Below are 25,703 nucleotides of genomic sequence, written 5' to 3'. Positions count from 1 at the left end.
TTTTGAAAATGAGATGAAACTAAAATAAAACATGAAGGGAAAATTCAAATAGTAAAAATCAGGATTCCATGAGTTTGTTAAAAAGTAAAACAAAATTTTACTTGAAAATTTGTTTTGATTTGTTTTTGGATTTTTTTTTGTTTGTTTGGCTTTGTTTTGGAGGGTTTTGTTGTTATTATTTTGTTTGTTTGGGTTTTCTCTTTTTTTGCAAATGCTGAAGAAAAAAAAACCAAAATTCCAAATAGGCAATGTCATTTCTGAAAATAGCACATTCTGACAAGCTTTCTGGAAGTCTGAGGTATAAAATATAAATGTTATTGGATTGCCAATTCACGTTTTTAATGAAATTAATCAGTCCTTTAGGAAAAACAATTACTACAACTTACTAATATAACCCAGATAATTTGAGTAACATTAAAACTATGAAAACAATTTAATTCATAACTTTGAAGTATTAGCAACAAAATATGTAGGTCTTGTTGGTTTCCTTGGAGAATTCTACAAAACATTTAAAGTAGGACATGCCACTAATTTTACACAGGATATTATGGAAGACAGAAGAACAGAGATCCTTTCTTCATTCCTTTTATGAAACTAATGTCAGTGTGATCCCAAAATCAGATTTAAAACAAATCCTTTACTGTTAAAGTAAGTTTTATTTGCCTGTTGTAATTTTCATCCCCAAGGCTTACTTACTCAGTATGTTAACCTAGGCTTCAAACAGAGGCTGGAAGTTTCTAGGCATGGAATGTAACCTCTGAGGTATACTGCTGAATAAACTCATAGTTTCTCTTTCTTTCTGAACTCTGACTGACTGGTACAACTCAGCCTAGCTTATACTGCTCTCCAAGCTGACTGACTCAATATGGCTTCTCTCTCAGGCTCTGACTAAATTTTTCTTCTTGGCATTAAACTAACTTTGACATCATGTTCTAATCTACTCTATCTTTCTCCTTCACTGCCTTCTCTGAATCATTGCTTTCATTGCCTCTCTCTCTCTCTCTCTCTCTCTCTCTCTCTCTCTCTCTCTCTCTCTCTCTCTCTCTCTGCTGTCTCTCTATAACTGTCCTGGTAAAAATGCTTCCCTCTCTGCTCTGCTCCCTCAACTGTTTAGTCTGTTACTACTTGGGGAAGGAGTGGAGGAAGGGATATCTCATGTCTACCATGTCCCATTTTCTCATCTGTACATTTGTAGTCATCAACATCACTGACAAAGTAGATTTTCTGCTATTTACAGTCCGCAGGATCATGAGCTTCCTCATGATTTTTAGCATCAACATAAACCAAAAGAGGACTTTCGGTTGCAATAGCGGCACAGACCATGATAAAGCCTTCCAATGTGGCTTGGTCACAAACATCAATATGGACTCAGGCTGCAGTGTTGACCATGGATAGCTGCACAGCATTCAGAGGCAGTACAGGTCATGGACATCAACACAGACCTGAATGCATTGACTATGGACTCAGATATGGTGCTTTGTGGCTCTATTTTAAAACCTTCAGGGAGACAAATGTACTGTTTTATCCTGAGTCACTAATCATGAGAGGCCACAGTTACAGTGAGTATCTAAAGCTTTTGACAGTTTTTGAAAACACAAGGAGAATGAGGATGCTGGTTGGGTGCCCCTAGCATCTCTGCATAAACTGATGAATGAACTCAGTGATAAAATTAACCAGCTCCAAAGGCATGTAAATAATTTACATATTTCTATGTGTGTCCTGGAGAGAATCTTCTCTCCAGCAACCACAGAGCTCAAGTTGCCAAAAATCAAACCAAAGTCTTTATTTTAAGGTCAGCTGAATTACGTCAAAAATTCAAAACCCAGGGTCAAAATGCTGTCAGTGGTTAGAACAAGGCCATTAATTGGTAAAGAATGGGATCCTGTAACTTGGGAGGCAGATGTGCAGGAGGATCTTATTGAAGCTTAGATTTTGAACCTTCAGATTTTCAAGTGTTTATCTCACCAAGGAAGTGGTCTCCCAATTTTTTCCAGAAATTTTTACCTTTGACTGCAAAAATGTATTTTTCCTTGTCTGCTAAACCAGCAGTTACTTTCTCCAATTGACATGCCAGGCAAGACCATACTGATTCCCACAAATACAGGACCCACCAATGGTTAGTCGTAGACCGATAGTCAAATATAGCCTAAGCAGGCCTCTAGAGGGGAGATGGAAATAATAGTCCATGAGGAGATGTGCTACACTACTGAAGAAATCAATGAGTTTGCAAATACATTCAGCAGAAGTCTGGGAAATGTGTGTAAGAATGGATTTTAAGTGTATGGGTTAATTGTGGAGGGATCAGACTAAATTTATTGATACTGGCCTAAAGTAGAGATTCTAGAATTAATATACAAGATTTGAGAGTTAAGCAGGGTGTCAAAAGTTTGTCTGAATAGTTGGCTGAAGCATTTGTGGGAAGATGACCTATTGAAAAGGAATTGGAGATACCTGATATCTCCTTTCCTAGTTTTGATGAAGAGATTTTAAGGCTCAAGGAAATTATAGTTCTAGATTACACTGTGTAAAACCTAATTTTTCACAATGGGGAGGTTGAAAGAACATGGTGTTCATTTATCCTATAAGTTACAAATGGTGAGAAGGGTACCAGCACATTTGAAGTGCTTTGTTATCAGACATTTCCTTGTGACAGACCTTAGGGTTAGAGACTTGGCTGATCAATTAGATGAATTAAATGCAATGGATTTAATTGGGCCCTGGCAAAACACAGGCTACATTACAGCACTGAATTGCCAAAGGCAAGGTGATCACAGTCATAATAATGGACATCATAGACAAAGTAATGTCCATAACTGACGAACCCATGGTGAGCCATACAAGCAACATAAATTTTATGGTGGCATGACTCATATGGACCTTGGATAGTAAATAATCAATCATGGTGTGTCCATGCATGAAAACTACTAAAGATAAGAACCCTATTGAACTTTGTCTGATATGTATAAACAGAGAATTCTCAAACAAATGAAAAGTCTACATTGGATTGAGATATAAAGAAAAATTAATCTGTGAACTAATTTCTAGATTTGAGTTACTTTGCACACCTAGAAGCCCATTAATTGAAGAGATGTCCAGGTTCCCTTGAGGAAAGACATTGATAAAATAATATGAGTTTTGCTATTAGTCTTTCTCCAGTCCTTCTCCAAAGAGGCCAATGGCCTCCACAAGAGTAAGAAAACACAGGAAGAAAGAAAAAAAATCATACTTCTGAATTGATGATTTCAGGAGATTCCAAGAAATATTGTGATCTTCCAGTCAAAGTAGGCACTTATTGTTATAAGTGTTGTTAGATGGTGAATGGAGATTTGGTTGAAGCCCAACTTACAATATACCCAGTGTGTCTCAAAACATATCCTGTGATTATTTTCCCACTCCTAAGATGTATACTTAGGATAAAAATTTAGCAGAATCCTTACATTGGTTCTCTAATCTGTTGAGTAAAAGTTAGTATGGTCGAAAAGGCTAAATAGAAGCCTTTAGAGTTGCCTGTGCCAATGGAAATAGTGAATCAAAACTGTATTACATCCCTGTAGAAACTGCAGAAATTTCCCTCCATCAAGGACTTGAGAGATACATGTGTGGTGGCTTCCACCACACCTCTCTTTAACCCTATTATTTAGGTACTTTTGAACACAAATGAATTGTGAAAAATGACTGCTTACCAACAGGGGCTCACATAAGTAGTGACTCCATTCCAGCTGTATACGAGATGTGGTATCCTTACAGATTAGCATATTTCTTGGTACATAGTATGCAGTCATTGAATTAGCAAATGCATTTTTCTAGGTACTTGTCCTTAAGGGCCACCAAAAGCAATTTGCTTTCAATGAACAGAGGCAGCAGCATGCCTTTTCAGTTTTACCTCAAACAAATGTTAATTCTCTAATAACCCTGCATCATAATTTAGTTCAAAGAGATCTTAGTCATCTTTCTCTTCCAAAATATAGCACTATTTTTCACTATATTGATGACATTTTGATAATTGTGTCAAATGAGCAGGGTGCAGCAAAGACTTGGTTACATATGCATATCAGAGGATGAGAAATAAATCCAACAAAAATTCAAGACCCTCCTACCTCAGTGAAATCATTAGGTGTACAGTGGTATGAGGCATGCAGAAATATTCCTTCTAAAATGAAATATGTTATTCCATCTAGACCCTCCCACAACACAGAAAGAAGCAAATCATTTAGTGGGCCTATTTGGATCCCTGAGAGCACAATCCCTCATGTTGGTGTTAATCCCATATACCAAGTGATAGAAAAACTGCCACCTTTGAGCAGGTCCTGGAAAAGAAGGCTCTTCAGTAGATCCAGGCTGATGTACTACTTGGACCACATGTTCTAGCAAGCCTGATGGTACTTGAGTTGTCAATGAAAGATAGACATGTTTCTTGGAATCTTTAGCAAGCCCCTATAGGTAAACCACAGAAGAGACCTTTGGGATTTTTGAGAAAGGACCATTCACAGACAATTCTATTATTTACTCCTCTAGGTGAATAGATTATTATTTCAAAATAAAGTGCACCAGTCCCACAACACTCAGAGGAAGCTCGACTCCCAGGTGCTCTAACATGTCCATGATCACAGCGTGGAGGCCACAACATCAGCCCCAACATCCTGAGTAACTGGGTACCCCAGGGTCAGGGAATGCTGGAACTCCCACCCAGCCAGTGACATGGGTTTCTTCAGATCTGAACCAGTGCCCTGAGCAGAACTAGAGTGCTGTCTCAGTACCCAGTTCCACAACACTGAGAGAAAGCTCAACTTCCACATGCTCTGAAACACCCAGGATCACAGAGGCCTCTCAACTCCAGGGAGATTGGACACAACCAGGAGTACTGGAGCTCTAACACATGCAAGATCACAGTTGAGGCACAACAACTTTCCCAACAACCAGAGAAAATGAGACCCCCACAGGAACCAGGGAAACAATCCCCCACCCCAATCCAGCCAGAGGCATGGGTTCTTTCCAGCTTTCACTTGTGCTCTGGAGCAAACCACACCTGCAACACCTTGAGAAAGTTTGATTCCCAGGCGCTCTGAAACAGCAGGATCGTAGGAGCTGTGTCACACCAGGATTTCAGGATCCAAGAAGCAGCTTTACTCCCAAGAACTCTGACATACCCAGGATCTCAGGATCACAGGATTCCAAAATCACAGGATCACAGAGACAGCTGGACTTTGAGGAGTTCTGACACAACCAGGACCACAGGGGTGACAGGCTCCAGTCAGAGACAGCAAGAGCAGGTGGAAATAGAGCTTACTAAATGGCAAGCAGCCAGTGCAAAAACATAAGCAACAGAAAACAAGGATAATTCACATCATCATAACACTGTTCTCACACTACAGCAAGTACTGGATAACTCATCACACTGGAAAATCAAGATTTGGATTTAAAGTCACATTTCATGATGATGACAGAGGACTTTAGGAAGAACATGAATAACTCCCTTAAAGAAATACAGGAGAACAGAGGTAAACAGGGAGAAAAGATTAAAGAGTAAACACAAAAATCCCTTAAAGAATTAAAGGAAAACACAACCAAACATGTGAATGAATTGAAGAAAACCATCCAGGTGGAAAAATGGAAATAGAAACAATAAAGAAATTACATAAGGAGGAAAACCTGAAGAAAGAAAACCTAGGGAAGATATCAATAGTCATAGGTGCAAGCATCACCAACATAGTACAAGATATAGAAGAGAGAATTTTAGGTACAGAAGACACCATAGAAAACATTGACACAACAGTCAAAATACACAACACAAAATACAAAATTCTTCTAACCCAAAACATACAGAAAATCCACAACACAATGAGAGACCAAACCTAAGAATAATATAGAAGAATAGTATAGAAGAGAGTGAGGACTCTCAACTTAAACGGCGAGTAAAGATCTTCAAAAAATTATAGAAGAAACTTTCTTAAACTAAAGAAAGGGATGCCCATAAACATACAAGAAACCTTTAGAAGTCCAGATAGATTGAGCCAGAAAAGAAACTCCTTCCATCATATAATAATCAAAACACCAAATGTGCAAAAAAAGAAAGAATATTAAAAACAGTAACATCAAGGGTCAAGTAGCATATACCGGTAGACCTATCAGAATTCCACAAGATTTCTGATCAGAGATTATGGAAGCTAGAAGATCCTGGGCAGATGTCATACAGACCCTAAAAGAACTCAAATGCCAGCACAGGCTACTACACCCAGCAAAACTCTCAGTTAACATAGATGGAGAAACAAAGATATTCCATGACAAAACCAAATTTACACAATATCTTTCTATAAATCTAGCCCTACAAGGGATAATAAATGGAAAACTCCAACACAAGGAGGGAAACTGCAGCCTAGAAAATGCAAGAAAGTAATCATCGTTCAAAAACCCCAAAAGAAGATGGCCACAAACACATAATTCCACCTCTTACAACAAAAATAACAAGAAACAACAGTCACTTTTCTTTAACATCTCTTAACATCAGTGAACTCAATTCCCCAAATAAAAAGAGAGAGACTAAATTACTGGATATATAAACAGGATCCAGTATTTTGCTGCATTAAGTTAACACACCTCAGTGACAAAGACAGACACTATCTCAGAGTAAAAGGCTGGACAAAAATTTTCCAAACAAATGGTCCCAAGAAAGAAGCAGGAGCAGCCATTCTAATATCAAATATAATTGACTTTCACCAAAATTATCAAAAAAGATACGGAAGGATATTTCATACCCATCAATGGAAAAATCTACCAAGATGAACTATCAATGCTGAACATTTTTGCTACAAAGGCAAGGGCACCCACATTCATAAAAGAAACATTACTAAAGTTCAAAGCACAGATTGCACCTCACACAATAATAGTGGTTGATTTGAACACTCCACATTCAAAAATGGACAGATCATGGAAATAAAAACTAAACAGAGACACAGCAGATCACTATAAACAAAAAGAATGTAACTTCTCTTCAGCACGTTGTCGTACCTTCTCTAAAATTGACCTTTATACTTGGTAACAAAACAGGCCTCAACAGATGCAAGGAAATTGAAATAACCCCATGCATCCGATCAGATCACCAAGGACTAAGGCTGGTCTTTAATAACAAAACAACAACAACAACAACAACAACAACAACAACAACAACAACAAAAACCCCCAAAAAATGGAAAAACAGTCAAACAAACAAAAAACAAAAGAAAGACAACATACACATGGAAGCTAAACAATGCTTTTCTCAATAACTTGGTCAAGGAAGAAATAAAGAAAAAAAAATAGATATTTTAGATTTTAATGAAAATGAAGGTACAACATACCAAAACTTAGGGAAGACAATGAAAGCAGTGCTAAGAGAAAAATTCATAGCTCTGAGTGTTTCCAAAAAGAAATTGGAGAAAGCATACATTAGCAGCATGAGAGCACATTTAAAAGTTCTAGAACCAAAAGAAACAAATACACCCAAGTGGAGTAGAAGGCAGAAAATAATAAAAATCAGGGCTGAAATCAGTCAAGTGGGAACAAAAAGTACTATATAATGAATTAAAGCAATCAGGAGCTGCTTCTTTGAGAAAACCAACAAGATAGATAAACCCATAGCCAGACTAACCAGAGGACAAAAAGAGAGTATCCAAATTAACATAGTCAGAAATGAAAAGGGAGAAATAACAACAGAAACTGAGGAAATTAAAAGAATCAGATCCTATATCAAAAGCCTCTATTCAACAAAACTGGAAAAGCTGGAGGAAATGGACATTTTTCTAGACAGATACCAGGTACCAAAATTAAATTAGGACCAGATAAACCATCTAAACAGTCCCATAACTCCTAAAGAAATAGAAGCAGTTATTAAAAGTCTCTCAACCAAAAATAGCTCAGGACCAGATGGGTTTAATGCAGAATTCTATCAGACCTTCATAGAAGACCTCAAACCAATACTGTCCAAACTTATACAAAATAGAAACATAGGAGCACTACCCAAATCCCCTATGAAGCCACAATTATGCTTATACCTAAACCACACAAAGACCCAACAAAGAAAGAGAACCTTAGACCATTTTCCATTTGGAATATTGACGCAAAAATTCTCAATAAAATTCTTGCAAACTGAATCCAAGAACATGTCTAAACGATTATTCATCATGATCAAGTAGGCTTCATCCCAGGGATGCAGGCATGGTTCAAAATAGGGAAATCCATCAATGTAATTCACTATGTAAACAAACTCAAAGAAACGACATGATCATCACAGTAGAAGCTGAGAAAGCATTTGACAAAATTCAACACCCCTTCATGTTAAAAGTCTTGGAAACATCAGGAATTCAACACCCATACATAAACATAGTAAAAGCAGTATACAGCAAACCAGTAACCAACATCAAACTAAATGGAGAGAAACTTGCAGCAATCCCACAAAATTCCAGAACTAGACATGGCTGCCCACTCTCTCCCTACTTATACAATATAACACTCAAAGTTCTAGTCAGAGCAATCAGAAAACAAAAGGAGGTCAAAGGGATACAAATTGGAAAGGAAGGAGTCAAAGTATCACTATTTGTAGATGATATCATGGTATACTTAAGTGACCCCAAAAGTTCCACCAGAGAACTAATCCTGATAAACCACTTCGCAAAGTGGCTAGATATAAAATTAACTCAAACAAATCAGTAGCCTTCCTCTATCTACTCAAAGGATAAACAGGCTGAGAAAGAAATTAGGGAAATGACACCCTTCACAATAGTCCCAAATAAACATAAATTACCTCAGTGTGACTCTAAGCAAGCAAGTGAAAGTTCTGTATGACAAGAACTTCAAGTCTCTGAAGAAAGAGATTGAAGAAGATCTCAGAAAATGGAAAGATCTCCCATGCTCACGGAATGGGAGGATTAATATAGCAAAAATGGCCATTTTGCCAAAAGTAATCTACAGATTCAATGGTATCCCCATCAAAATTCCAACTCAATTCTTCAGAGAGATAGAAAGAGCAATTTGCAAATTCCTTTGGAATAACAGAAAACCCAGGTTAGTGAAAACTACCCCCCCAAAAAAAACATCTGGGAGGAAATTATCATCCCTGACCTCAAGCAGTATTACAGAGCAATAGTGATAAAAATTGTATGGCATTGGTACAGAGACAGGCAGGTAGATCAGTGGACTAGAATTGAAGACGCAGAAATGATTCCACACACCTATGGTCACTTGATCTTTGACAAAGGAGCTAAAGCCATCCAATGGAAGAAAGATAGCATTTTCACCAAATGGTGCTGGTTCAACTGGAAGACAACATGTAGAAGAATGCAAATAGATCCATTCTTATCACGCTGTACAAAGCTTAAGTCCAAGTGGATCAAGGACCTCCACATAAAACCAGATACACTCAAACATAGAAGAAAAAGTGGGGAAGCATCTGGAACACATGGGCACTGGGAAAATTTTCCTGAACAAAACACCTGAACTAGCTTATTCTCTAAGATCAAGAATCAACAAATGGGACCTCATAAAATCGCACAGCTTCTGTAAGGCAAATGACAGTTTCATTAGCACAAAACTGCAACCAGCAGATTGGGAAAAGATCCTTATCAATCCTACAAAAGAGACGGCTAATATCCAATATATCAAAGAACGCAAGTAGTTAGACTCTTGAGAATCAAATAACCCTATTAAAATTGGGTTACAGAGCTAAACGAAAAATTCTAAACTGAGCAATATCGAATGTTCAAGAAGCTTCTAAAGAATAGTTCAACTCTGTAGTCATCAGAAAAATGCCAGTCAAAACAACCCTGGGGTTCCACTTCACATCAGTCAGAATGGCTAAGATCAAAAACTCAGTTGACAGCAGATGCTGGCGAGGATGTGAAGAAAAAGGAACACTCCTCCATTGTTGGTGGGATTGCAAGCTGGTACAACCACACTGGAAATCAGTCTGGAGGTTCCTCAGAAAATTGGACAGAGTAGGGCTTGAGGACCCAGCTATACCGCTCCTGGGCACACACTCAAAAGATAATCCAACATATAGCAAGGATACATGCTCTACTATGTTCATAGCAGCCTCCTTATTTGTAATAGTTCGGGGGGGGTGGTTCCAACCCCATAGGAAGAACAACAATATCAACCAATCAGAAACCCCAGAGATCCCTTGGACTAAACCAACAACAAAAATGTACACATAGAGGAAAACCTGGCTCCAGATACATATGTAGCAGATGGTGGATATTGTTGTTATTTCTGTGAGGTTGCAAACCCCCTGAGCTACCTCAGTCAGTCCTTTCTCTACCTCCTCCACTGGGGACCCCATTCTCAGTCCAATGGTTAGCTGCAAGCATCCACCTCTGTATTTCTCAGGCTCTAGCAGAGCCTCTCAGGAGACAGCTATATGAGGCTCCTATCAGCGTGCACCTCTTGGCATCTCCAACAGTTACTGTGTTTGGCAACTGCATATGGGATGGATCCCATGTGTGGCAGTCTCTGGATGGCCTTTCCTTCATTCTCTGCTCCACACTTAGTCTCTGTATTTCTTCCTATGAGTATTTTGTTTCCCCTTCTAAGAAGGACTGAAGCATCCACACTTTGGGCCTTTCTTCTTCCTGAACTTCATGTGGTCTGTAAATTGCATTGTGGGTATTCTGAGCTTTTGGGTTAATATCCACTTATCAGTGAGTGCATATCATGTTTTCCTTTGTGATTAGTTTTCCTCACTCAGGATGATATTTTCTAGTTCCATCCATTTGACTTAAGTATTTCATGAAGTCAAGGTTTTTGATAGCTGAGTAGTACTCCACTGTGTAGATGTACCACATTTTCTGTATCCATTCCTCTGTTGAAGGGCATCTGGGTTCTTTCCAGCTTCTGCCTATTATAAAATAAGGCTGCTACGAACATAGTGGAGCATGTCTCTCTGTTGTATGTTGGGGCATCTTTTGGGTATATGCCCAAGAGAGGTATAGCTGAGTCCTCAGGTAGTTCAATGTCCTATTTTCTGAGGAACCTCTAGACTGATTTCCAGAGTGGTTGTACCAGTTTGCAATCCCACCAACAATGAAGGAGTGTTCCTCTTTCTCCACATCTTTGCCAGCATTATGTAAATGTACCATATTCTCTGTTTCCATTTCTCTGTAGAGAGGCATCTGGGTTCTTTCCAGCTTCTGAATATTAGAAATAAGGCTCCACAATTTGGACAATTCCTCCACCTCTTCCTCCTCCTCCACCTCTTCCTCCTCCTCCTCCTCCTCCACTTCCTCCTCCTCCTCCTCCTCCTCCTCCTCCTCCTCCTCTTCCTCTCCCTCCTCCTCCTCCTCCTCTTCTTCTTCTTCTTTTACTTCTTCTTATTTTGGAGGACGGTGTGTGTCATAAAGACCTGGGAGGACTGGCAAGAATGTGTGTTCTGAGTTTATGATGTGAAATTTCCAAATCATCAATAATGACATTATGAAAGGAAAAAAAAAAAAGAATGTCCCTCAGTGAACGTTGCCACCCATTCTGGATTTTGTACATCCTTTGTGTTTGTATTATATGAGTGATAGTTATATTATACCAGGCATAATTATAATCTGGTTGTTTTTCCCCTTGCAAGTTAAGAGTAACATAAGGAAATGAGGCAACTCCTGAAAAAGTGTGCGTGTTACCCTGAAAAAGGGTGGATTTATAATCATTATTCTTGTTTGTCAACTTGACTACAATTGGAATTAACTAAACCTCATGTTGCTGGATACAACTGTGAAGAATTCTTTTTAATTTAGTAAGATTAATTGGATTACCCCTTTTTATTCTCGATCTTTTAAGGTAGGAAGATTCACCTTTAATCCAAGTTTTGAAGTGTGAAGACCCACCGTTCATCTTTGTTCTCTTGTTTATAACCCTAATATTATTTCAAAATAGAACTCAATGTAAACAATGATCTCTACAATTGTAAAAGAATAAATTTTGATTTCATGATGCAAAAATATTTTAAAATTTAATATTTATGCAATGCATTTTCTTTATATCAAGTGTTTAGAGAAATAAAATCACAGGACAAGAAATGGACAAGATAGATACACACAAAGTCCATTCCTTTTCCTAAAAAGTTAAAAACTCTCAATAATCTATTATTTTATGACAATTTCAGGAAATCAATAACAGAATTTAAGAACACCTATTGTCAACACAATAGGAACAAACATAAAATAGTCTGCCTATAACTATAAGGAGGTCAAGAATGGTAATACTTTCATTATTTCTATTCATTGTCATAATGGAGGTCTAAAATTTTCAATAAGGAAAGAAGTAGAAGAAAGAAATTAAGCATCTCAAACATTAGAGACAAAAACCCTAGATTTATTATTAAAGTTACTCTTTATCTAAAGATTTCTATGAAACAAAAATTACATATATGTGCTAGGAAATTAAAGGAAATGCTTCTGATCATGGTAGTTCCCTGAGAACAATGTATTTAGTAATATATTTAATAAAATCATCCTAATGCTTGTATAAAAATCTGTAAATACTCAGAGGGAAATTAATAAAGATATGTCTAATTAAAAGGCTAATCTGCATTTCTGATACACAGCCACAAACACTTTTGGTAGAAACTCAGCTCTTCCTAAAATCTGTACTGTAAGCAATACTCCCCAGAAGAGTCAAAATAGAGCATTAAATGGACAAAACCAAAAGACATGAACTATATGGTTCAAAACATTACTAATGTCACAACAATCAATACTGTGTTTTATTTCTACAATAATAGAAAAGCAGACAATGGAGCAGAGTCAGGAGATCAATCCAGCTGGCAAGATCAGTGACAGCAGAAAAGCTATTGTTCTAGAATAACACTGGACAATCAGGTGGCTAAGGTCACCTAATCAAGTCGTTTTTATATTTTTACCTTATACAATATAAAATGGATCTTATAACTAAATAGAATGGTTAAAAGTCTATCAAATTTTCAGTAAAAAACACAGAAAGAACATTTTTTGTAATCTTCAGTTTGGCAAAATGCCTAGGTATAATACAAACACAGAGTGATCAATATAATTGTTGGTTTAATTGCCAACATGACACAACCCGTAATCATCAGAAAATAGCTTCTAAGTGAGGGATTGTCTGCACTGGGTTGGCCTTAAGCCACGCCTATGGGAATTCTCTTAATTACATTAACTGATGTGCAGGATACCCAGCCCACTATGGATAGTACCATTCCCCATGAAAAATGTCCTGAACAGTATAACAGTGGAGGAAGAGAGATGTCCTCAGCACAAGCAAGTAAATAAGCAAATGGGCATGCATGCATTATTTTCTCTCTGCTGAGGTCTGACTAGTTATGAATGAAGTTCCCCATAATGTTGGACTATAACCTAAAATTTTAGACTAAAATCAACTCTTTCTGCTTTGTTTCTTTCAGTTAGAATACTATATCATAGAAATCAAACAAACAAACAAAAAACATAATGTTAATTAACAAAGTTAAAAGTTATACTTTAAGGTCTTAATTTTTAAAATGAAAACACAAAATACACTCAGGTTGAAAATCTCTTTCTGTCATATCTATCTATCTATCTATCTATCTATCCATCTATCATCTATCTATCATATATCTATATAGATATAATCTGATTAAGGATATGTTCTAGAGTATAAAATATACTTATAAGTAAATGAAAAGAAGGTATATGAAGATATATAGCCTAATTTTTAACACAAGAAAAATACAAGAAAGAAAATTTAATAACAGCATCAGCTATGTTAGAAGATGCTCCATTATTAGTTACTAAAGAAACAAAGGCAAAATGAAACTACAACAATAGAACACTGCACACCAACACGTGACTGTACTCAGTGACACACAGCATCAAGAGGTGAAAAAGACATGCAGAAACTAGTCTTTCTGCATTGCTGTTGGGGAAGTAAAATGCTCCAGGTCCTTTAGAGGAAACTTCAGCAGTCATTAAAAAGATTAATCATAAACTCACCATATCAACTATAAATTCCTTTCCTGGGAATCTATGTAAGATAATACATTGGAATGGTTTCCAAAACAAAAATACTTACACAGTTTTTCACGATAACATTTATAATAGCCCAAGTAAAGGAGCAATTAAAAGGTTATTGACTGGGACAGAGGTAAACAAGATGTGATACTATGGCACCATGCTACACTATGTAGCAATTTAAATGGATAAGCTATTGATACAAGAATGTCAAAACTGTTAATTATGCCCCTTAAAACCAGAAACATGCAAATTATAACACAGTAATAGAGACACAAGTCATATCACTGATGTTCTAGTGCATGGACATTAATACAAACAGGTGTCAGGCACAAGGCACAATTTTGGATTATCAGAAATGTTCTAAGACTGAATTATGGACATGTCTGTATATATTTACAAAATATATAAACAGCATTGAATACTACGTTTATCATGGGTGATTTCTATGATATACAAACTATTTCAGTAAAACTTACAAGTAAACACTAATGTTATCACTGAAAACATGTATCCAGACAAAAGAAAAATACACCAAGAGAAAGTCCTGAGACCTTCATTTTCTTCTTCATGACCCATATTTGAACAACCACTCATTCAATTTTATATGCTGCATATAGTTGGCAAATGAGTAATATGCACAGAAATACCTTATTATTTAAAACACATTTCATATTCTTTTCTTTAACACATTTTGGCACATTGCTTTGAATATATCGGTTTTAAAAACTGGGTTTAGGGTAGTTCTTCCTGCTGCTCCGTAGCTCCCCGAGCAGGTGAGCAGACAGGTGCTAAGCTATCTTTATCGGGGAGCATTTGTTTCGTGCCCACCTGTGCACAGGTAGAGGAAATGCTCAATTTATTCACTTTGGGTTTTACATATTTGGAGGGTAAAAATTTGACAATAGGACTTTCTCACACATGAATCTTAAAATAGAAGAAAATTAAAAGAGGTCTCAACGGGGCGGTGGTCCTGGCAGATGCATAGTGAGAGAAGCAGAATGAAGTAGAAGATTCAAGTCAAATTTCCTTGCCTGTTTTTTATGTGTTAATAAAATCAAATCTTGTTGCTTTTGTCTTTAATACCTTGTTCTTTTTTATTCCTTGTCTTTCAGCTACTGAAATGTACTTTAATTTAAAGATCAGAGCATCACATAGCCCTGCACATTAAAGACATAACAATCATCTGATGTCATGAAGAACGAGATAAGCATGAATTACCTCTGACTTCCAAACACCTCTAGTTTAAGAGCAATTCATATGTGTAGGAAAGACTTTTGGAAAAAAAAAAAACAAATGCACTAAATCTGAATACTGTACATAGTCCCAAAATAATGAGTTTTAACTTTTAGTTAACATTTTGTGTTAATGTTACGTTCACACAAACATTAAATCATTTCAGTTAAAAATCTCTGTGTTAGAATTTCCCATGAAAGCATGAAGAAAATCTGGGCATATCACAAGGGTTCTACCTAGCTAGCTTAAAATTAGCTTCCTTTGTTCTTTCAAGTTCAGTTAAAATTTTATTTTATTTTGAAGGAGGGAAATCAGATTTAAGGGCATTGCCGAGTCCCTCCGTGTCCCAGTAGTATGGAAAGCTGCCATTTTAGTCTGTGCTCAGTTCACTAGCTAAGCAATGAGTCACATAAAGGAAGAGGGTGAAGGGACAGCTTAGAGAGACTGAGGAACACTTGTTCTGTCTGTGATCTTCCTTTCCAATTGAGGAGAAAATGGCAAGTGCTGATAGGGACTGAATTCCTAATCTGACGTCAGCCAAGTTCCTACAAATAGTGCCCAATAGAAGAATTGTCATAAAGGAAACTTAGGTTAAACATGCATTGAACATGTATTGTTCTGTTTCTAGTTTTAAGTAGTGAAGCCATGTTATTTAAGGAAGTTATAGGTAACTATGCCAGCACCCATGATAGCTGCTCTCATCTAAGCTGGAAAGTGAGGCTAGCACTAGGAGCTAAAAATACAGACTCTGTTCTTAGTCGTAAACAAAAGGCGATGGAGAAATATACCAAAGTAGAATACAGTATGGTACCTGTATCCCATTTATTAAGTGCTAGAAATGTGTGTAGTTAAGTAAACCTAAATAAACTAATAAAAAATGGTTTGTACTTCTACAGCATACCTTGAGGCAGGCTGAAAGTCTTCTTTAAGAAACCTTAAAAACTAAAAACAAAAACAAAACCAGGGTCTTATTTCCTGAGTCAACAGGAAAGGGTTCCGAAGGAGGGAGCCTTTGTGTCCTTATTAATTCATAATTGCTTTGTTTCGTTCGGACTCAGACCACACATCAGACAGTGGCCTTTCTATATTCTATTTCCTTTTGTCTCTTTCTTTTTGTTCAGTGGATGATAAGGGATACCAAATCAATAGCTGTGTAGAAGCAGCAGATATAACATTCCCAGAGACACTGAAGACAGGGAATAGAAGCAACAATTCATTTTTCTGTCTCAGTTTAAATTGTATTTATACCACCTGCTATGCCTGTGGGAATGGAATCTCTGGGAGTGTCTTTAGACACAAAGTTTCTCTTTGTGACTTTCCTTTTTCTATTCAGTGTGATAGGATTTATTTTTTTCTAAGAGAAGTAGCCTATGGCACTTGGCTGAGGAGATGAGACTTGGATGAGATATAAGAGACAAAGAGTGACAAATTAAAATGACAAGGCTGTCTTATAAGATTGTGATCTAGTGAAATGAAGTATTTCTGGCCCAGTCAATGTAGACAGCATTATGCTATGTGGTAATAGATTGCAAGACCTGGGCAGCCTGTATATGTCTTGGAGATAACTGAATTTGTCACTATCAACACTCTTCCAAATTGTATCTTTTCCTAGCTTTCAAGAATATGGGTGTGGGCAAGGGCTTTTCATATAAGTCAAGTATTTTCAGAGAGTACATTTTTTTTCCTAAAAGAGAACTATCTTTCAAAAGAATGTTTTGATAAATGTTTTAATCTCTGCTATGAAATTAATCTAGGAGATGCCTTAAAACAGAGGCAAGGAGCAGGAAGAGTGAGGACAGATGTGTCTTATTGGATGTCTTATTGCATCTGTTCCCTCATCACCTAGGAGCAGCTTGACCACACCTTTGAATTTCCGTCCTTCCTGATGGACCTCTTGTACTGGGGCTAATCACATGAGCCTGAATTCAACCAACACGAACCTAAGTAAAAATGATGCATTTTCTGTTTCTGCAAAATGAAATGCGTTCATAACTATGATGTCAAAACTTGATTTGATTGACCACACTCAAATTATTGTCATCAAATAAAAGAAAAATAGAGAACTTTAAAGGATAAAAATGAAATGTAGCAGTTTCTAGTATTTTATGTTCACTCCCTAGGTACATTTCCAAGTTCCATAACTGTTTACTTTCCAATATTATTCTCTGACGATTGAGAGATTTCTAATTGCCTTTGCAAAGAGAGTGTATGAAGAGTGTTAATTTAGGAAGTTGACCTAGTGTTACAAGTGTTACTAAGGGAATAAGGGGTTCTTGTTTGTTGGTCTGTGGAGTCATTAATAAAGGAATTTGAAAATGGACTCTAAATGAAGCTTGAGGTCAATTTCATCAAAATTAGAAAAACAAAACCAACAGAGCAGGCAACTAAATCTCAGCTGCAGCCAAGAGGAGAAAAGGGAAAAGACAGAAAGTCATGCCTAGAGGAGCTACTGTCACGAAAGCCAGCAACTCAGTACCAGAGGCTGGCGAGCACCTGCAAAGACTGCAAGCTGAAGAGGGTGACAGACTTCAGAGAAATATTGTGAGCATTCTTGGGCTTGGGGCCAGTATCCAGATCTCAGATAGAAAGGAAGAGAAGGCATTGAACTCATAAAGGATGGATTGGCTTAGTGGTGAGTGCTACATAGTGCTCCTCTGTGAGTAGCTGTTTTAGTTTTTCACTGAGCTCTACGTTTTGTCCTGTTCTATTGCTTCTTGACTTGTTTACAACCTCTTTTCCCTTTAAAGTGAGACACAGAATTCATCCAGGTATGCTAGGCACACTTTCTCTTAGAATTCTGAGAATATACGTAATTCTTGTGTGGCATCAAATTCCTCTCTGATAACTGTAGACAGACACAATATGTTGATATATTGGAGTCAACTATAGTATATTTATTTTACATCTAGGAAATATTATGCGATTTCCAGAAGATTGAAGACAAAGGAAAAGTTCAACTCTCTTGAACAGTCATTGATAACCATGTTTAATTTTTCTTTCAGGATTATTCATGCATCTCTGACTGGTTACAACCTTTACAGTATTTCCTAGCATTGGCTAAGAAATTAGAGGTTGGACTGCCACATTCAGAACTCACAACTGTAGAGATGATGACGTTATTATATTTGTATCATTCTTTGGTTAAACTCTACTATGTTTGCTATATCTTATGAGCATTTTACACAATTTCCACTTTTCTAAAACCAAATGTGAATGTTTATTAGATAACTTGCTCTGCTCAAACTTTGCATTCAGGAATGGCAAGGAGCCTGCAGTGTGTGGATACCTGTAATTCCCCAACAATTTTTAATCGATTTCATATTCACCCATCAAAGTCTACAGGTACAGATCTTTGGATGTAAACAAGTTTGATGGGGGAAGTTTTTAGTAAATTAATAACACAAATGAAAGGCTGTGAATACCAATTCCTAAGAGCCGAGAAGTCCCTTTTGATGAGCCAAGGGGGCTTTGGTTAATATTTTCATAATAGGAGAAAATAGAGATTATCTCTGGAAAACCACATCATAACTCCATCGAAAACTAAAATAAAACAAAACAAAAAAGTATCACTCAGTTTCTGATAAATATTCCTCCAATGTATTAAATATAAATAAATAATAAATATAAATAATATTTGTATAAATATTAACAAATACATCGTTCTTTAATAAATTTAGTGTTTTTAATTTTATAATGTTCAACAGATACTTTCTCTTCTATAACCAATGAAAAGAAAGATGAATTTATTCAGCATCGAAGACAATGCTGAATGAATGAGCTGGACGATGGTCACAGTAGGCTCAATTGAATTTAAGATGAATAAACAATTTCAATAAATTGAATTAATTAGATTGGGCTTAAGTGTGCAAGCATTTCATTTTCAGAAATTGAGCACAATAACTTGCCCAAGAAGTGCTCGTGTATAATTGCCTAAAGCCAGCAAATAAAAAAAAGAAAAAGCTGAAAACCCATTACGTTCCTGTTAACAGTCTAACTAAACTAATTAACTGCTATTTGAATTTTCACACCTCAATTTCATGATCTTTCTTGCCTCAAACTTCAGAGCCTCAACCACAACAAACAAACAAGAAAAAGTATTTGGAAGAAAACAGTTCTAATAAAACTGCAAAATAGTCCATTTTGAAACTCATCTACTCCAAACCCACTTTCATGTGTCTACCCTGATTGACACCATTTCAGACATACATTATACACGAACACATGAGCTAATCAGTTTTGTAAATAATAAAACATCTTCTTTAAAGCTATGACTTTCGTTATGATAATCTTATGAAATGCTTAATTTGCTAGTGGATATCATTATGATTAGATATTGAGAAAAGCTCATTGAGATTTCCTTTAATTTTTGTCTTGATCTGAATACACAAATACACGAAGCTGTCTGTTATGTTTGGTATCAGTTTACAAACACATGTTTATATGAAATGGCATTGACTCAATTATGCTTAATTTTATGGAGGGAACATATATGGGTAAAAGGATTTTAAGCAGTGTTTCTCCAAACAATAAAATTACTGAAAGCAAACAAAACTCAATACCAAAATGGTTCCACAAATTATGTGAACCCTGTAATATTTGTCTATTTATATTACACAAATGGTTATTGAACATAGTTTAAACATATTTTCTTCTGGATTGATTACATATGTATCCCATTCCTATGTGTTCCAGTTGATTATAGTATTATAATACCTTGAATACATTTCTAAATCTCATAGGCTTACTACTATATTAATCTAAATGTTTACTATAGCTTTGAAAATGGACAGTTTATATACTTTTATCTTTAACCAATGCTGTTTTTAAGTCACTATAATAATATAAGACTATAATGAAGGTATAATTATTCTCTGATTTTTATTACATTAGTCTCTTCTATAATAGTCTCTGATATTTTCAACACTCGTTTTAGAAAGATGAGTTTTTTGTGATTTGTATAATGTGATTTGAATAAATTTCATTTATAAAAAGAATATTAATAGCAATAATATTTTATTTTAAGTAATACATTTAAATTATTTTGTTTATGTTTCTATAATGTGAAAATATAATTTAAAATTTCTAATTATTAGTCATTGCTTCTTTGTAGTTTTTGAAGCAGTTTAGAGCATTACAAAAAGAATAAGTCCCTGAATATGTTTGAAAACTTCCTTCTTGATGTGTTTTCATCTACAATTCACATATAGAGTCAAATCTGAAATTATCAATTATATTAAGTAGTGACTTACAAAGCACACATGATTTTATAAACTTAGAGATGGATAAGTTGCTAGTCCCTATCAGATCCCTGTACTGAAGTCTTTGAGAATGATCATTTGCGTTGTTCTCTTTGTGTGCTCTCTGGTGAGATTGTCTGGCTAATTTCTGCAGTTGAGTTCTGACTGAGCAATGGCATTGAAGTTTGACGGGAAACATTTCCTTGCATAACTATAACTAGAGGTGACAGTGGCGAGAACACATAGCTAATGAACTCAAGGTAACAAGTTCATGACTGAGTGGACCTATTCTCTTTGTTGTTTTCTAGGGTTAAGGAACACACTTCACATCACAAGTACCTTTCTAGTTCACATATGTTGTTGCTCAGAAGAGGTCCACTTGAAGGTGTTTGTAAGGATCAAAGTAAATCCAAATATTCACAGACCTACCCCAGCTTTCTCCATCCTGCGCACAACAGTAATAAGAGGCTCTTCAGCCTAGAGAGAAAACTACTTGCCACAACCTGTCTTAGTGTTGCATCTGTAGTAGTGAAAAGGGGATCTTTGATTGTACACACTCTACTATCCTTGTTTATATGAATATATTTTGAGCACCCTAATATTAATTCCTAATCAAGATTAGAGAATTTATCCATTTAAGAGGAATTGCTAAACACAGTTGTAAGGATTAATTTTTTCTTTTTAGTTTTGCCTAGTCATTTATGCAATTATACTTGGTTGTAGCCTTTAATTTCTTCTCATGTACAAGAAATGATATAAAGTAGAGTAGTTCTTACACTTATTTATTTTATGCATATGAGTGTTTTGTCTGCATGAATGAATGTGTGCCACATGCATAACTAATGGCTGAGTACTTCAGAGAGGTGGCTAGGTCCCACAGGACTGTTACAGATGGTTTTGAACCACCATGTAAGTGCTAAGAATTGGCCACAGTTCCACTGCAAGAACAGATCAACATAAATGAGAAGCATCACTCTAGCCTGAAAATTATGATATTCTTAAGAGCCTAGCATTCATTTTTATATGTAACAGGAACAACATAAGCAATAATATAATGGAAAATAGCTTATATAATTTAGGTACAGACACCCTATCAAGATTTTATTTGCTAGCAAATTAATTACCCTTACCTATTAGTATTTGTTTTTCAGTTGTTGATCATCACTGGTTAGTGTTAGAACAAAAGCTTTTACCTGAATAGCTGGAATAACAGTAGAAACAAACAATAATGTATATATACATATATAAGATAAAACAAAACTTGAAAATGCTAGTTCAAATGTCTGAAACTACTCAAACAAGGTTAGCTCGCATCTGATTCTAGAAATGCCCATGTACATATTAAAAGTGTTATTATAGATGGACATGGCGGGGTATACCTTGAAACTCAGCAGGTAGGATGAAATGGTGAGACCCTCTATTATACAAACAAATAAATACAGAAACACATAGAAAAAAGTAGTCCTATTCCATGGAGAAGACTTTTTTACGTATTCCTCCAAAAAACAAAATAGGGCTATATTTTATATGAGCTAAAAATTTCAACAAATATAAACAATGTATACAATATGAACTAGAAAAATAAAATATAAAAATGTAAGGTATTGGTACCAGTAAAGAGAAAAATAGATTAACATGTGTGATATCAATCAATATTAATTTTATAAAGATGTATTTTATTATAATTTATTTTGTATGATGTGCTGTTTTAATTTCATTTATATGAATAGAATACACTAATAATAACCTTAAAAATATTTTGTATAAAGTGTGTGATGCAAGTCCCTTTTCAAGTTTCTATATACCTACTTTAAATAAATTCTTAGTTGCATGCATAAGGAAATATGTACAGTGGTGTTTCTGTCAGTGGTGGAGGCACGCCGCTATATGGACGGTTAGATACCATGAAGCAGTAAAAGAAAGAGACTAGAAATGGCTAGAGAGAGAAGAAACCATTAAACTTTAGTTGAAGGAAACACACACACACACACACACACACACACACACACACACAGGAGAGAGAAACTAATGTCTATGACTATCTTTAATAAATGTTCAGTAATGCAAAAAACAAAACAAAACAAAAAAAATATACCCAAACAGTCTATGAAAAAATCTTTTTATATTACTCTGAATACCTATTAGGAAAACAGAACAGAAAAAAATGAATAATAGGCAGGAAGGGGAAGAAAACAAAACAAGACAGAGTTAGGCTTGCAGGGATGGAGACAATAGTGTGTCATGACCTGAGGAATTTAGCTCACTCATTTTCACCCGAGGTTATAAAAGAGAAACAAACCAATGAACAGAAAAGCAGGAGGGAAGAAAAGTCAGAGGAAAGAAGAGGGAAAAGTGCAAGCCACATGAGAATTCTACACTGCGAAAATTGTTAGGGGATGCCATTTCCGGCTTAAGTGTTTAAAACAAAAATAAGGAAAATTTGCTTACCCTGTCGGCTGAAATATTTGTGCTAGATGGAAAATGGGTTACAAAACGTGTTCTGTGCTTTGAGAGCAGACACTGCAGGTTCTCAGTCCTCACAAGTTTCTTACATACATTCTGGGGAGAGGCGATTTGGATTATTTTAATTCAGAAACTTTTCCTGATAAAGCTATTTGTATGATGGCATGCCCACATGACTTCGAATACATTCAGTGAACTATTAGAATCTTAAAAGAGTACTTTGCGTATATTGAGCTTGATTAGAAAAAGTACAGCTGATTGCCCTACAGCTAAACTCTTTATTAATCTGTACCAGGCAATTTCTAGTTTTAAATTCATAGGCATTTAGAAAATTAATCCTTCACAGAGAGAGGATAATTCAGGTGGTGAACTTAGGAGAAGGAAGGCCTTCTGGGTATTTACTTTGGACACATTATCCCCAGCAGACCTGAATGAAGAGCACTCTGTTCCATTTGCTGCAAAATCCTTTCAGCAAGTCAAGCTCAGAGGCTGGCCTTCCCAGACATATGGTAAATGAATAAATCTTACATTTACACAGTCCTTTGCATTTCAAAATCCTAAAGTGCTTTGCGTTGTACATCTGATTTACACAGGCACAAGTATAAAGTCAGAGAGTGTTGGTGCAAAGCAAACTTGATGCTACTACCATACCACCAAACCCAGTCATTCTTCAATGACTTGTGGAAACCCTTGTTGACAGATAATCCTTCCCAGCCAAGAAGCTAATTGTGACATTACGCAGATATGATATAGGGATATTTTTTTGTTAGCCATTTAGATAGAAACTTCAGGTGATCAGCTCAGTTCAGTTGTCAAGAGAGTTTCATGGTATAAATGTCAGAGTTCAGCACTCAAGTCGGAGGATGAGTACATGAGTGCAAATTCTTTTCTACAGGAAAGATAGTGGAATGATTAAACCTCTGTGAGGTAACAATGTCTGGTATTCCTGGTTTGGTTTGGTTTTTGTTTGGTGTGGTGGGTTGGCAAGGCAGCCTCCTATGCTAACCTCAACCTCAAAACACAACCAAGGATAATTTGAACTCCTGATCTTCCCATGCCCTCCTCACATGTGTTTGGAATACGTGCATTCACCTCCATGCATTCAGTGTTCCTTTCACTATAAGCAACAAAAATAAATCTAGAATGTATAATAAAAGCTGTGTGTATTCTTGTCTAAGAACTCTTCTGAGGTGATACCACCTAATTTTTATTTTAAGAGGGTAGTAAAAGATCTACCTGGAAACCCAGGGCCAAGCATTAAAAAAAAAATCCAATTATTACTTTATGTGTTTGTTTGTAACCTACATTCTTAAAGCTTCAGAACACATCATAGTAACACAATTGCACACAGAACCATGTATAAATGTCTGTATAGTTATATGTCTATCGTATGAAAACATAAACGTAAGTGAAACTTGGAGTTAATAGATGCACATACAGCTTTGCTTTTGCAAAAAAAAAAGTCTTCATTTGTCTAGAGAAGGAAAACATTTTGTTGCACATTTCTTAAAAGTAAGTTTTGCTTATATATATATGTATATATATATATATATAACATATATATCACTTATTCATGTTGAAAAAATCTCAGAAAAGATAATTGATGATACGTCAACATATTCAAATTTATTTATTTTTGACCCTCTCTGTTTTAATGCTGAAGTTAATGTGGATTACAAGGGAACTGACTTGGAAGGCAGATGATTGTGTTGCTTGGGAGGCTGCTAGCAAATTACACCATCATCTGAACCAGGGGGAGTGTCAAAGCCCATCTGTGTTTTCTTTCTGTTAGTAATTTAAGAAAAACCTTTGAAGCCGATACATATTTTCAGTGTGAGTCTATATCAGAGAATGCATTGGCCTCATATTTTGATACACATAGGATAGCAGAATGGCATTACTTAAATGTGTGTATCAAGATGTATATGCCTATTGTTCATTAATAGTTTACTGATGTAGGAAATCTTCCTGGCTTGAGGTAAGTTTATCTCTGTTCGTCTTTGGTTTTGTATCTGCTAATGAGATAACCAAATATAGCTAACTTACTTTGTTTGCAAGTAAGTTATTCCTTTATTCCCCATGCGTGACTTACTGACGATAGCTTAGTCTTCATAGTTTCTGTAAATCTTGTAAAGTTTCCAGAGAAAGATAAGTAGGTAGCTTCAAAGGCTGTTGCCCATCTGAGGCCAATTCTGACCAGCTTGTGACACTCTGTGAGCAATAAACACTTCTCTAGCCCTCCAGGTTTCTAAGCATTTTCAAATAACAAGGTGGAGGAGAGAAATGGTTCCATTCAGATTGAGAGGAACCCTGGATGATTATCTTTTACTCTTTTATTTTAAATACACAACTTACTAATTTTCTTAACACACATAAGTACAGAATGGATGATTCAAATGTTCATTCCCAGCTATTATTGGGATGGCGCTGAAGAGACTCTGGTCAGCTTGGTTTCATTTGTCCTTCAGACACTGCAGGGACGTGAGGCCAGGCCAATTGGGGTTAAAGCAGGCAAGGAACCCATACAGCTGGGGATCATTAGGAGTGATCAAGGGCCAGCCAGGAGAAAAAGTCAGCTGAAAATCAGGCGGAGTGCTCTTCTGGGAGAGCAGCTGAGCAATGTGCGTTGAGGAATCAACCTAACCCTGTCCAGAGTTCTTTGTTGATTTAATTAGATTTTTGTTTAAAATTCCAGAGTAAGAGCAGTCTGCTCAGCGTTGGTGCAAATGCTAGCAGGCAAAAACCAGTTTTCAAAAGTAATATTATCAGAGTGGTTACTAACTCTTAAAAA

This window comes from Rattus rattus, chromosome 5, assembly GCF_011064425.1.
Source record: "Rattus rattus isolate New Zealand chromosome 5, Rrattus_CSIRO_v1, whole genome shotgun sequence".
In the NCBI taxonomy this organism is placed as follows: Eukaryota; Metazoa; Chordata; class Mammalia; order Rodentia; family Muridae; genus Rattus; species Rattus rattus.
This window is presented reverse-complemented; position numbering follows the sequence as displayed.